Below are 14,025 nucleotides of genomic sequence, written 5' to 3'. Positions count from 1 at the left end.
TCCTCATTCTTTCCAAACCTTGAAATCAACCAAAACGTGAAAAGTATTTTTGTACTCTGTAAAAAAATATTTATGCATCGCATAAAAAAGGCAACCATTATTGTGATATGTTACTTACAGTGAAAGTGTGAGGGCTAGAAGTTCATAATTCATTTTTGTTTTTGTTTTTGTTTTCGTTTTTTTTGAATGGAGTCTCATTCTGTTGCCCAGCTGGAGTGCAATGGTGTGATCTCGGCTCACGCCAACCTCTGCCTCCCGGGTTCAAGCTATTCTCCTGCCTCAGCCTCCAGAGTAGCTGGGACTACAGGTGCGCACCACCACGCCTGGCTATTTTTAGTAGAGATGGGGTTTCACCATGTTGCCCAGACTGGTCTCGATCTCCTGACCTCAGGTGATCTGCGTGCCTTAGCCTCCCACAGTGCTGGGATTACAGGCATGAGTCACTGCGCCCAACCTCACAATTCATTTTTATTTTAGGAATTTAAATAAAGTATGTGATGATTCTATTTCATTATGCTATGGGGAACACATATTAAAATGGCTACTATTAATGGTGGTGATAACTAATTTATTACATCCCGTAATGAATTATAATTTACTTTCCAAGGGTTCCTTCTTTCTGCTGCTGGTTGTATTTAAATTACTCACCCCCTGCCACCCTCTGCTATCATTTCTCAAAACCTTAAATATCATCCTAGATTTAGAGTTACCATTTTAGACATGTGCTAGTCCAAAGACAATTCCTTTAATCCAACTAGAGTTTAGAGTAACTGCTTGGGCCCTGATGCAGTAGCACAATTTCATTTCACTAAGTCCTTGGCTAGGGACTTTTCTTCCTGTTCCATGTTAGATGCTGCTAAGTAACCAAGAGACAAACTAGGTCCTCAAGGCATGAATAAGGAACCCAGAAAAATACTCTGGATAATGTATTTTTTACTCTAGATGTTTTTCCTTTCAAATAGTTTTTATTTTCACTTTGTCTTTCTCTCATTATAATAGTAATACATGTGCATTGTAGAAACCTTGAAAATTTGAATTTTAAATTAAATCACAAAGAAAGAAAAAAAATTCACCTGTGGTTTTAACACTCTAAGACAAATCCTATCAAGTTTTGGTATATTCCCTTCCAATCTCTTCCTGTACATCAATTGATGTTTAATGTCAAAGTCGATTTCTCATCATAGATGGAAACTTAAACATCTCTGGTTGCCTTGGGAAGGAAGTTGGTTCTGATGGCCCAGAAGCTCCCATTCAGCCTCATCTTATAATGGCCTTTCCATCCCATTCTCCAGCCACACCAAATTCCAACTGCTTTTCTAGGTGCTGTTCAAGCGTCATCATCATTGGACATTCTCCCAAGGGGTATCGTCTACACACCCTCATCCATCCTCGTTGCTTTTCTTATTTGTTTGGCTGGTAATTTCTAGGTGCTGAATTTGTGGTGGGCAGATTATAATATGCATGGGGCACCAACAATAGCAAGGGACACTCACAATGTGGAGAACATCAGAATAATCAGAACACACCATTTTAATTTCAGCCTACATGTAACTTTTGTGGCACTTTGAAAACCATAACTTTATTTTGCAGTCTAGCAATTTCTTTTATTTTGAGAGGTCCTAAGCACAGAGGATGAAGTGTGCAGGGTGGCGTGATGGAGTTTAGAGCCTCAGGCTTAGCTCTGGAATGACAAGCCTTTCAAGAGTCTACCACCTCTGAAGGAAGACTGATGCAGTCCTTCCTTTACTATGTATGCCTATGTCTTCTCAGTTATTACACTGTATTATATTTCATTGTTTACAAGCCCCTTTCCTTGTTAGACAGTGAGCTCCATGAGGGCAGGACCATGCCTTATCATTCATGGGATTTGGGCCTTATTATTTTCTGTTGTACTATGGTTAATTTTTTTGTTTTGTTTTTGTGATCATTCATGACTAGGTATACTTCAAAATCCTACTGTGAAAAAAACCCAAAATTTCCACATAATGTTTACTTTTTATAAACATTTTAAATAGAATCTTCCCCTATTAGCCCATGAAAATATTTAAGCGGCAAAAGAAGTTTAAAGTAAAAGAATGAGTAACTTTTATAGTAGAACTTGGGAAATATTTGTTGAATAAATATAGTATGCTGCATGTTTATTTTTAGGTGGAAATGCAATCTGTAAGCCCACTTTAAATTCTTGGATCTATATATTTATAATTAGTAAATAATAGAAGAATGTTCACATTGGTACAAAAGGAAGAGGGATCTCTCTCTCTCACTGTATCATCCATATTAATATAAAAAAGAAGGCAATCCAGACTTAGTTTTTCTCTTCAGGAACAATGTAACACTAATGGAAATCTAAATACTTTACAGCAAGATAGCATTACTTCACATGTCACTTTTGGATATTTCACACCTATCACCTTTTCCAAACTGACATTTATCCCAATACTTTATATTGCTGGTACTGTAGCAACAAATTGTAAAATCTCAATCATGTGACCATTGTTTACTCAATTCTGAATCTTAGGAGATTTGGAGTAATAGCTTACAAGTGAGTTTTTTAAAATTAAGAGTTAGAAAATCATCTCACTGAGTTCCCATAGAAATAAAAGATAATGCTATAATAACAATTTTGATGCATCTGTGAACACACTCTCATTACATTTTTTCTAGGCTGTAGAAATGATACAATATTTGAAAAAAATTCTGAAAATTAGTTTTTATTGAAAAAAAAAAGCCTCTAGGTATCCATATCTGCAGCACATATTGGTTTCAAAGTTAAATATCCTTTTGAGCTTTTAAAGCAATATTCTAGTTAAAGAGCTAATTTTAATATTTTGAACAGGTAATTGCATTTTCCATGCATTTTTGCCAAAGTAGATGCAATTTGGAGAGCAAACTTTTTTTTTTTTTTTTTTAGTGGAATTGAAGATTACAGATTGATACAGATTGCATAACTTAGCACTGGGATTACTTGTTATTTTTATTATTTTTAATTTTACTTATTTAGTATTATGACATTCTTGACATAAAAATTTGGGACCTAGAATAAATAATCCTAGTACTCAAAACAGAAATGAAGGACACATTCAAATGCAGTATTAGAGGAAGTGTAGCTTACCTTTTTTTTTTCTAAAGAGATAGACTTAGAGCTTCCTATGAATACCACATTCTGAAAAAATGTCCTCATATGTCTTCAAAACTCTCTCAGCTCTATGGGAGGCTTTCATAGCAAAGAGAAAATATGACTAGCCTTTGACTGAACTTGATTACTTTTTGTTGGCCTGGACTAACTGACTTTTTTGGCTTTCATCCACAATAAGGATTATAGTTTATGCTGTGATTCAGCACACACACATACAAAGATGCACACATACACATATAATTAAGACAGAAGTTCCTTTCTGGGTTAAGATGGTAGATTGAACATATACAGCTAATCTTGCTCATTTTGAAAAACCCACTAAAACTATAGTGATGAAATACTTTAAAAAAAGACATAAATCCATAAAAGAAGAGAAAAGGAAAGGAGATGACAACAACATAATTTTGGAAGTGGGAAAGCAGATGGACAAGTTAGGTAACTGACTAGCTGACACCAGAGAGAAAACCCTATGCCAACACTGAGAAAAGCTAAGAACAACAAGATTTACACTTTGGAAAACTCAAAAGGCTCAGGAATTGGCAACATTAGGTACTTCTTGATCCAAGCATAAAGAGGGGATAACTAAGATAAGGAAGGTTGCGTGCAATCTCTCCCAGACTCCTGGGCATATGGTCCTCTCCTATTCCAGCAGAAGATAGAAATCTTTAGATGAGAGTTCACCCCTTCATCCAAAGATACATCCAACACAGTCAAAGGACAGGTATTAAACCAAAAGCTGGGGTATTAAGTGATCATACACAGATTGAATGTTGAGGATCCACCACAACCTGCTCGTTATCGTAATAATGGGAGTAAGACCTTTTCCCTCTAGGAGTTTGAGTAGCTGCTCTCTGGGGAATCTGATCAGTGCAAGAAAAAAGAGCTAAAGATACTGTTGCCAGGAATTCCCCCAAAAGTGGTTGACTCAGGTCAACCTATGGTGAAGATCAAAGTTAATCAGCTCTAATACACTCAGAAACTCCAGTCACCCTTATAGTCTCCAACATTTTATTATGAGAAAACATTCAATTTACTATGTATCTAAGGAAATCTTCCAGTACAAAAATGGAGCTCAAAAGCAACTAGAAGGTAACAGAAACTAAGGAAATGAAAATTTCAAAACATTGTCATTAATATCTTCACAGATATAAGGCAAAATACTCTATCCATGCAACAAAAATAGGATACTAAAATAAAAGAACCCTTAGTCAAAAACAACAAAAACAAAGGACCTTAGAAATGATAGCAGAAATGAAAATCTTAGTAAGAGGTTTGGATGATAATATTAGCTAAAACTCCTAGAAAGTAGGACAAAAAGACAAAGAGGTAGAAAATGAAAGAGGAAGGATAAGAAAATCGGGGCTAGTATGCAAGTCCAACTTTCAAATAACAGATTTTCGTATCTTTATTATGAGAAATATCTTCATATTTTCTCTCTTCTTTCAGAGAAAATGAAGGGAGAAAAAAAAAAAACCCAATAAGATACTCTAGAATGGATACGAACTATTTCCAGACATACAAGTTCTTAAAAATTTTGCCTTCCAGACACTCTTCTCAGGAATGTATGATAGGATGTACTTCATCAAAATGGCAAAGTAAACCAAGAGAGTGGGAGACACAGCCACAGAACAGGGTGACACAGAGAGACGCAACAGGAGTCAGCAGGGTGACAGGGAAGGAAAATTCCCGTGTAAAAGCAGTGTGTCAGGTGGAGAGGGAAATTGGTCCAGATAGGACTAGTGTGAATTGAGGGACAGACACATTGACAGCTGTCATCATCATGCCTTCTGTCATCATGTCATCTTTTTATGTAAAAAAAATTGGATTTTTACTGTCTGAAATAATGGAGTGAATCAAGAAAGACAAAAACACGAGATCCTGAAAGCTGAGAATCCAATCTAGAAGAAAATAAAAGGGAATTCAAAAGATAATGGCTGTGCAGTAGGCTTAGAGAGCAGCCAGCTCAGGTAAAAGGAGAATGGAGGTTTCCAGAATGTGTTCTCAAAGAAAAGTCACAATGGGACTGATTGGTTACCTGACGCAATTTACCTTGTGGAAAATATTACTGAGAGATTATTGAAGATGTGGGAAGAATTATGAAAACAGCAACAATGAACAAGGTATTTATTTACTACAGGAAAAGCAAAAGGTAAGAAACAACCATAGTGCAGTGTAATATGTATACATAATGTAGACGCTGAATTTTGACTTCTCAAAAAACTATAGTGACTTACATTGAAAGGTTGGGAGGGTCTGCAGAAGGAAGAGTGAAAAAAGAGTGAAATCTTCATTTACCAGAATAGAAAGTAAACAGTATTCAAAATGAATTAATCAGAAGTTAGCAGTACACTCATATTATTGGAAAAATATGGAGATATGTAAATATCAAGAGGAATAGCTAAAATAAATAGAAAATGGCTGCTCCTGGAAAGGTGGTCTAGGGATAGAGTGGGAGAGTTGAGGAAGAAAATCATTATATTCTGTAACAAAGGGCTTATATCATTTGACTTTTATTATTTTAAATTGAACTTTCAATTTTGAGGTAATTGTAGATTCACATGTAATTTGTAAGACATAATACAGAGATTCTGTGTACCCTCTATTCAGTTTCCTACAATGGTAACATCTTGCAAAACTATAGCGCAATATCACTGCCAGAATATTAACACTGATCCAGTCAAGATATAGACATTTCCATCACCACGAGGAGTCCTCATGTTGTCCTTTTAGAGCCACACCTCCTCCCTCCCAGCTCCCACCATGATTACTGGCAACCACTAATATGATATGCATTTCTATAATTTCAAGAATGTTACATAAATGGATACACACACACACACATATATATATATACACTTCCCACACTACATTAATGTATACAGTAATACTTAATAATTAATGATATGTGATCTTTTGGGATTGGTATATTTTCACTTAACATAATTCTCACAAGATTCAGCTGCATTGTTGTGTGTATCAATACTTCATTCATCTTTACTGCTGAGTAGTATTCCATAGCATGTATGTGCCACGATATGTTTAACCTTTTGCCTATTGGTTAAACTTTTCAATAGACAAAAGGTTAAACAAATTGTGGCACATATATGCTACGGAGTATTATTCAGCTGTATTTTAAATATATATAGTACATATATAATATTATATGCAATATATTAATATATTATATGTAATATAATAATATATGTAATATATAATAAAATATATATTATATATTAATATTACTCTGGGTTGTTTCCAGTTTTGGGTCATTACAAAGAAAGCTACTACGACCATGCATATATAGGATTTATGGGAACATAACAATTTCTCTGGGCTAAATACCCAAGAATAAAATTATTTGGTCAGATAGTAACTAACTGAATAGTTTTAAGAAACTACTAAACTGTTTTCCCACCAGCAATGTGTAAGTGATCCGGCTTCTTTGCATCTCCCCCAGCATTTTGTGTCATCCCTAGTTTTTTGTTTCAGCCATTCTGGCAGGTGTGTAGCGATATCTCCTGTAGTTTTAACTGGACTTTCCCCATGGGGCTAATGATATTAAACATCTTTTCTTGCACTTGTTTGCCATGTTTATATGCTCTTTGGTGAAATGTTCTTCACGTTTTCTGCCTATTTTCTTATTCAACTGGTGTTTTTTTTTTCCCTGTGGTGTTTTGAGGGTTCTTTATATATTCTAATCAGATATGTCATTTGTACATATTTTCTCTCAGTTTGCAGCTTGTTTTTTCATCCCCTTAGTCTCATTTGCAGAGCAAAGATTTTTAATTCAATGAGGTCCATTCTATCAGCTTGCCTTCCTTCCTTCCTTCCTCCCTCCCTCTCTCTCTCTTTTTTTTTTTTTCGGAGTCTCCCACTGTCGCCCATGTTGGAGTACAGCGGCACAATCTCGGCTCACTGCAGCCTCCGCCTGCCAGGTTCAAACGATTCTTCTGCCTCAGCCTCCTGAGTAGCGGGGATTACAGGCAACTGCCACATCGCCCAGCTAATTTTTTGTATTTTTAGTAGAGACAGGGTTTCACCATGTTGGCCAGGCTGGTCTTGAACTCCTGACCTCGTGATTTGCCTGCCTCAGCCTCCCAAAGTGCTGGGATTACAGGCGTGAGCCACCACACCCAGCCTATCAGTTTTGTTTTTATGGGTAGTGCCTTTGTTGTCAAGCCTAAGAACATTCTGCTGATTTCTGGATCCCAAAGATCTTCTCTTACTTTTTTTCTAAAAGTTTTATGCTTTATATTTAAATCTGTGATTCATTTTGTGTTAATCTTTATTACTTGACCTTTAAAACCAGGTATACATATACCACTTTGGTAAAACCAAAAATCTTTGAGTAAAACCTAAAAGGCTCAAGAAATGACACTGGCTCTTATTACTTGTGATGCATTCTATAATATGTATTTCCTATTCTGTCCTATCCTATCCCATTTTACAACAGATATGCCCATCTCATTCCATAACTTCTCATCCCATCTTGTTTCATTTCACTAAAAGAGTGCTGATCATAACCCATTCATTTGATTTCATGACACTCTACCATAGCTTGAAAAGCATGGTAGATACAATATTTTCTACCTGGTTCACATCCCTCAATTTTACTTTTCAGTATGTCTTCTTTCCTAACTTTTCTTTATCACCAGTTCTATCTCAGATGTTTAAAACAATCACCCACTGCTCTTTGACACAAAAAACAAAAAACTATTTTTCCTGAGGTTTATTACTTGCTCCCTTCTCAGTGCTTCCCTAGGAGGTGACCAGAACTGCACATAGTCTGCATTTCTACGTAACATGAGTCCTAAGAGAGCAAGGGCAGGCTCAACAGCCATTTGAAATAAATTCTGGGAAAATGAGAGGCACTGTTGTTATTTTCTCACTTAAGTTCTATGCCTTTTTACAGTCACATCAGAAATAGAACATCATCTCCTTATCTCACAAAACTATATTCTCAGTGACTTTCTGAAATACTTTTTGATCTCAACAGTCATTACAAACTTTTAGTATATGGTTGATTATACCTATGGCAGGTAAAACATACTGTGCACAGGGCCTGCAACCACAATAAACTAGGTTGCTGGGAAATTCAATCAAAATAATTATCGACCCATGTTTACCAAATATGCTAACCAGTACTTTTTTTGTGATTTGGTAAACTTGATTTTTCATTGTGTTTGTTCCCAGGCTTGCTAATTAGCAACATTCAGAAACACTAATTCACACTAATGAGGGAATCTATTCTGTAAGATACCACTGCACTTGAGTATTTCTCTTCACAATCAAAGACCCCATTTACACTGAGTAGGTAATTCATGCATCCTCAGCATCTTAAATTACATTAATTATGATATGAATGTCTCTAAGATTCTCTCTTAAAGATTGTCAATTAACCTTACTTACTGGCTAGCAGAAATGCTGGCAAAATTTCTTGGAATACTTCCTGACATTTAATTAAAAGGAATTTCTCTGTTTTGAGTGACGGTGTGAAGCACTAGAGAGTTTTCAAAAACAATTAATAAGGTCTCTACTGCTAAAATTGCTGATCATACATCTAGTAACTGCCCATAAGGTGAAAAGAAAAACACATTAAAATTTGTTTTCTTTCTTCTTTTTAATTGCATATGTTATATATACTATCTTTATTCAAATGGAAACACTAGAATATGTTTTTATATGTTCCTTAAAAATTATTGCAACTGTAAAACAGTGGAGGAGTTTCATTATCTTCTTAGAGTCACTCAAATACTCACTTATTCGAATGCCTCAAACACTTGCTTATTGCTGAACTGTGATTCAGCAATAACGATTTTAATAACGTCATACCCTTTGCCTCTGTGATGCCTCTCATTTGTGTGTGGGCTTTTTAAAACCCCCAAACAATTTTTATTAATAAAGCTTAATTGATTCCTGAATAATTAAATAGTAAACCATTTATTTGTTCACAATGTGTTCATTATTCATTCATTCAAAATAAATATTTTCCAAACTTCTATTATTTGCCATGCACTGTGCTGTCATATAGTAAACCAATGTCTCTCTCTCTCAGAGTAACTGAAGTATTTCTGACAAAGGCAGTATTTCCACTGCCTTTATCTTTAATAAAGGAAGCGGTCCCTGATACATAGTATTATTTCTGTGATTACATGAATTATTCAACATGAGGACTCTTAAAACTCACTCCAAGGAATAAAGGACTAAAGTTTGTATAAGCATATAACTTTTAACCTTCCATTTACCACAGGTAGAAATTGCCATCAAGTACTGGAAGAAGGGAAGACAAATACATGCAAATTAAGCAAGTCCAGGATTTCAATTAGTCAAAATTAATGCAGAAATCAGCATTAATTAATTAATAAATAATAACAATATATTTAATATATTGAGCACCTATTCTGTGCTGGGCATTGTACAAGAATTTTACACACATTATATCTTATTATTACTCACATAACCCTATTAGGTAGGTATCATTTCTGCTACCCTAAAGAGAGAGAGAGAACAAATTAAAGTGGCAGTGAGGTTAAGTCGTTTGTCTCATCTCACCCAACCTAGTGGGGGAACTAGGATTTAAAACAAGTTCTGTTTTACTCCAAAACCATGCACTGTGTCTGATTAATTCAATTTTCATAAGAATTTCCTTGAGAATATACTATAGTCATAGCACTATTAGTATCCCAATAGAAAACAAATACATAAAACTCACAGCCTGGTGAAAACAATTTTTTAAAACTCACATACAAAAACCAATTTTTATAGATTTTTATAGTTTCAATAGTATATCACTGAAGTGTTTGTAGCAAAAGCGAGGTAAACTCATAGACTAGAATGACTGCCTTTATTAGAACCAAACAGTGAGATAATCCTGGTAAAGCCAAGTGGTCAATCACATTCAGATCACTGGGATAGTCACTGCTCCACACCTGACATCATCTCAGATAGCCTTCTCACATGTATAATTGAACTAGTCAAACTAGATGAGATCAATGAATTGCTTTTTTTTTTTTTTTTTTTTTTTTTTTTGAGACAGGGACTTGTTCTGTTGCCCAGGATGGAGTGCAGTGATGCGATCATGGCTCACTGCAGCCTCAACCTCCTGGGCTCAAAAGATCCCCCCATTTCTCAGCCTCCCAAGTGGCTGGGGCTATAGGCCTGTGCCACCATGCCCAGCTAATTTTTACATTTTTTGTAGAGATGGGGTTTTGCCATGTTGCCTAGGCTAGTCTCTAACTCCTGGGCTCAAGTGATCCACTGGCCTGGGCCTCCCAAAGTGTGGGGATCACAGGTGTGAGCCACTGTGCCTGGTGATGAATTGCTCTTACCATTCTAAGCTAAAACAGTACTTCATCTTAGGGAGAAACATTCTGAATCAATGGCAAAATGACTGAGAGGGAGTTATGTAATCCTATCTCCACAAGGACGAGATCTGTTTCCTTTGAACCATATTCAGAGATATCTGATTGCAATCAAGGCAGCCATGTTTTATAATGACCCTACAAATTGCAGAATCACAAATCTATATTGTTAATCAAATCTGCTGGAGAATTCTAAATAGATCTTGATATGGTTTCGCTCTGTATCCCCACCCAAATCTCATGTTGAGTTGTTATTCCCAATGTTGGGGGAGGGACTGGGTGGGAGGTGAATGGATCATGGGGGTGGATTATGGTTTAAAAGTGTGGCACTTCCCCCTTCACTCTCACTCTCTCATTCTCTCTGTCTCTTTCTCTTCTGCTACCATGTAAAGACACGCTTCCTTCCCCTTCGCCCTTCTGACATGACTGTAAGTTTCTTGAGGCATCCCAGGTGTGCTTCCTGTACAGGTTGTGGAACTGTGAGTCAATTAAACTTTTCTTTATAAATCACCCAGTCTCAGGTAGTTCTTTATAGCAGTGTGCGAAAAAACTAATACAGATCTGGTAAATTTTTCCCCAACTTTCAACTCTTATTCAGCTAGCAGTAATAGTGCCAGGAAATGCCAACATGTTAACCCCAAAATCATCTGGACTAACTTGTCTAGAGATGGTAACATAAGCATTGTTTAAAAAAAATGGAAATTACTGTTGCATACCTTAATTGACATGTGAAGGTATAGGGAGAGAATATTTGTAGTGTATGCAATGATAAAGGGAATAAATTGAGCAGACTTGCCATATTTATTGAAAAAGAAGACAATAAATCATTTCACTAGCAGTTAACATACAGCTGGTTTATACTGTTTCATTAGCAGCATGAATTATATGAAAGAAAACATGCTAAGCAGCAAGCATGGTAGAACATAAAAAGCTTTGAACTTAGACCTAAGTGCAACTTCAAACCCCAGTTTTGGCATTTAGACTGAATTATGTGGGCAAGTTATTTACATTTTCTGAGTCTCAATTTCCTTATCTGCAAAATGGCTATGTGTGTATTAAATGAGCCAATTCATAGAAAATGTCTAGCCAATGCCTCGATACATGAGGTGCTAACAATGCTATTTTCCTTTTCTTTCTTAGGCTCTGTGAGTGAAGGATACTACAGGGAGAAATAAAAAAGTCAATTAGACACTGACACTGTCTTCATGGAACCAACAGGATGTTGAAAATACTAAAAGCAAATAAGCTTTAAATGGCTGGGATGGTAGATTGCAATACTGGCCACGACACTTGCAGCTTCTCACATGAAGAGGTGGAATCTCTTTCTCTGTCTCTTGCATGTGGGCTGTCCTTGCCATTTGCTTTGACCAACAGGACATAGTGGACATTATACTGTGATAGGTTGAGCCTGAACTTCAAGAGGCCTTTCAGATATCAATGTACTGCTCTTGGGAACCCACCACCACCATGTGAACCAGCCCAGCCTGCTGGAGGATGAGAGACCACATGAGCAAAGAGCAGTAATCCTAACTGAGACCACCTTAGTCCAGTCAGCACCAGCCAACACAGCAGCTGAACACAGAGCATGAGTCAGTTCACTTAAGACCAGAAGAACTGCCTAACAGAATTGTGGGCTAAACAAATGGTTGCTGTTTTAAGCCACTAAATCTGAGGGAGAGGGGTTAGCTATGCAACAGATAACATAAAGAGATATAGGGTCATGACATTTTTCAATCAAAACACAAAATTATGGGAACAATAGTTTCAAAAGAGTTTTGGGAATGATTAGTCATCAATTCCAATAGAACGATGTGGCATAACAATTGCTACTGCATTGATTAATGAAAGACGCAAATCTCAGGGTTTCATGTGCAAATGATTCTCTTGGTAGCTGGAGGTAGAGAGATTAATTTTTCCCAGGTAATGTTATTCTGAGGTTTCTATGCTTTTGGAGTTCAGAAATTGTTGTTATGCATTATACATGGCAAAAGAAGAAAAAGATGGCAAGGGAAGAAAAGCCGAACAAAATTAGATGTTGAAAATAAAATACCTGTAAAAGCAATTTGGGACAATGTCAGGGAGTTTTATACTGCAGGTAGCAAAAAGCAAAGCCTGGGTAACTCATCTCTTTCCCATGTCAGTCATCCATTGCAGAAAAAGGATCCTGGCCTTTACTTAACCTTGTTTCCCCCCTTCTTTACCAAGTAGAGCACACCATGAAAGCGATTAAATATAATTTTAAAATTGTGTCATATTGGTTTCTGTTTATGCAGCAGACAACTAAGTGTGACTTTGAAGGAAATAATTTGAGATATATGAAGGAAAAATCACCATGCAGCTGAAAAGTGCTTCTCTTAAATATGGGCTAAATTCTGTGATTTGTGTAATGGTTAACTTTGTGCTTATTTTGTGCGAATTTTGGACGTCACCCACAGGTTATTTCTGAAAACTGTGAAGTCTGAAGAATAAGGAAGATGCCTTTTGTTCCCCTCAGTGCCAATCAATACTGTAACTGAGGTGGGCTGGGGTGGTAAAACTTACAGACAAACAGTAAGTTCTTTGGGGTGACAGTTGTCACGCCTCCTCCCTGCCTTCTAAATGCCCAGAAACATGCTAGCTCTGAGTAGCAGCCCTCAAATACCTTCTGATTTGAATTGAAATCCAGTGGAGGGCTTATTCAAGTTCTAAGAATGAGCCGCTATGGAGCACACACATAAACCTCACAATGGTGGGTGGGACACACCTGATACACTTCTTAGGACAGAAAGGACTATGGCTGACAGTGAAAGTGGAAAAGAAACAGTGGGAGGAATGAGAGGCAAGAAGCAGCGGGTAGCACTTTTCTCTGTATCAAAGAGACGTGAAACTAGGGTAAGGACAGAAAACTCACTCCTGGCATTCCTCAGCCAATCCTTGCTTTCCTCTTCTATTTCTTAGTATAGAATTGCTAGTGAGGATACGAGTTAATGGCTAAGGAAGATACTTTGCATTGGTCCAGAAGAGCAGATTATAAAAACTCAGATTTGGAAGAAAATTTCTTAGAGGTTTTCTGGTTTGATCTCCTTAAGCTTCCAGAAATTCCTGACTGTTGATCATCCAACTTTGATTTGAATGCTTCCAATTATGGAATCCACTCAATTGCTGTGGAGTCTCTAAGTGCTAAGCTGCCATTATATTGAACTAAATATTGGTATCACACACCTTTTAGTTCTGCTTCTGCCCTTTGAAGCAACCAAGAACATATCTTCAACCTCTTGAAAAGCTGAAGAGGGGCCATACATTGTACAAGAAAGAGAGCTGCGTTAGAAGTTATGACACTTTGGTTTTGCAACTGACTAGTTCATGTCCTGCTCCCTCAATTTATTTATTTATTTATTTTCGAGATGGAGTCTTGCTCTTGTCGCCCAGGCTGGAGTGCAAGGGTGCAATCTCGGCTCACTGCAACCTCCTCTTCCTGGATTCAAGTGATTCTCCTGCCTCAGCCTCCTGAGTAGCTGGGATTACAGGTGCCCGCCACCACGCCTGGCT

At 36.9% G+C, this 14,025-nt stretch overlaps 1 protein-coding gene across 5 annotated transcripts in view; it reads right to left on the bottom strand.

Annotated features, from left to right (window-relative positions):
- The window catches only part of KCNQ5 (potassium voltage-gated channel subfamily Q member 5), a 572,959-nt gene that overhangs the window by 41,988 nt on the left and 516,946 nt on the right, over positions 1-14,025 (bottom strand). The window lies entirely within an intron of this gene.

The sequence above is a fragment of the Pan troglodytes genome, chromosome 5 (assembly GCF_028858775.2).
Source record: "Pan troglodytes isolate AG18354 chromosome 5, NHGRI_mPanTro3-v2.0_pri, whole genome shotgun sequence".
Lineage (NCBI taxonomy): Eukaryota > Metazoa > Chordata > Mammalia > Primates > Hominidae > Pan > Pan troglodytes.
This window is presented reverse-complemented; position numbering and strand designations above follow the sequence as displayed.